This window comes from Octopus bimaculoides, chromosome 5, assembly GCF_001194135.2.
Source record: "Octopus bimaculoides isolate UCB-OBI-ISO-001 chromosome 5, ASM119413v2, whole genome shotgun sequence".
NCBI classification, from domain to species: Eukaryota; Metazoa; Mollusca; class Cephalopoda; order Octopoda; family Octopodidae; genus Octopus; species Octopus bimaculoides.
The window spans coordinates 8581058-8582938 of record NC_068985.1 but is presented as its reverse complement, the minus strand read 5'-3'; positions in this window follow the sequence as shown (position 1 = coordinate 8582938).

Genomic DNA, 1881 nt, shown 5'->3' with positions numbered 1-1881 from the left:
TATATATACATATATGAGATTCGGCAAAGATTCCTCTTCCCAATGATATTCCTAGCGCATTGATCTACCTCGCGCTACGTAAACGACAGCTATACAGCCTACTGCATAGTTATATCGATTGAACCTAAAACCATTTTTGTTGAGCGAAGTTCTCATGCACATATGCATGTTGGCGTCTGCATATTTTACGATTTTGAGAAGTGTGTATCGATATAAAGGTTTATAGGTTATATGGTTTAATTGGACGTGAGACCCAATGCAACTAACAAAGGCTGGGTGTGGTTGTTTTGCTGGTTTTGCTGTTTGCCATTGATAAACTTGTTTTTGAATTACTTATCTGATGTCAGTATTTAAACTTAAGCATCGGAACCGTTTTCTTTCTTGGTTTTCTTTCCATCATTCTATCAAGTGCAAAAAATATATCGCCACTATATCTAAGGTGTAGGAGCTGCTACAATTAGCTACAACATTTCACTGAAATCACATTTTGCAGTCTTTTACATTAAAAAGAAATGGAACATTCCTGTCTCTCATCTGGGGCTAACATTGTCTTTGAAAGTCAGTTGTTTAGGGCTAACATTTCCTTTGAAAGTCAGTTGTCTGGGGTTAACGTTGTCTTTGAAAATCAGTTGTCTCGGGTTAGCATTGTATTCGAAAAGTTACGTCTGTTCAAAATTTATCTGGGTTAAAAATAAAGCAAACACACGCAAAAAATAAATAAATAAATAAACAAGCAAAGAAAATTGTGATTTCAGTGGTATGTTTATCTAAGAGTTATTTCAAAAGTTCTGTAAGAGTTTCTCGAATTGTAGAATAGTTTCCATCATCAGTTCGTGAGCTTTTCCTCTTGTTCACGGATACTTAAGGTAGTCAGCTGTTACAGTCGTCCAACTGGTTGCATGGCGGTAATCGTACCAACTTCTCTTATACGTTAATCATGTGAAAATATGTTGCTGAGACATCCTGGTCACAATACATCGAATATTTTTGGCTACTTTGTCTTGCAAGAAACATTACTGAAATCATGGGTAGGTTTTGTACAAATCTTATGTAACAGTAAATAGTCTGAAAAATTACGTATATGCCACGTGTTTCCATTACTATTTCCGTAAGCACGTAATTCACTTGACCGAACAACTAATAACCATCGTCGAAATAGACGGAGATCCATTTACTTACTTGACTCCCACAGCGTTTTTTTTAGATTACAAATTAAATAGATTTTAGACCACTATAAACCTTTGAAGTGGCTTACTAAAGACCACAAGGAACTGACAGTTTTCCATGTAGTATAGATTGTATAGTCATTACGAATTCCAATATGGCGTTACACTATTGAAAATATTTGCATGTCACTACAGAGACACCAGTTACCGATCACTTCTATAGAACTGATTACCAATAGGTATATAGATGGATCTATCCAACCATTTGCTAATGGGCTTTGACGTCAATAATATTACTATTCACTTAAACAAGTACGTTCACATGCAGCATTAAAATTGATAGAAATACAGACGTTTCCTGTTATCAGAATTCGTTCCTCGAGTGAATAACGTCCATCATAAAACAGTTCTACTGCGATTCGCTCGCACTGAATCAGCTTTGATCGTCAACTGTCTGATATACCACATGTATTTAAACAACACACTCAAGTCTGACTACTTTCAACTATGTGCATTTTGTTCTGTGCTGGCAGATTGAAAAGATATAAAGGAATATACGAGAAGTCGTTTGAGCCAACCTTAGAATTTTAACACTTTTCGTTGCTGGGATAACACTTCTTATCATCGTCTTCTTCTTCTTCTTCTTCTTCTTCTTCTTCTTCTTCTTCTTCTTCTTCTTCTTCTTCTTCTTCTTCTTCTTCTTCTTCTTCTTCTT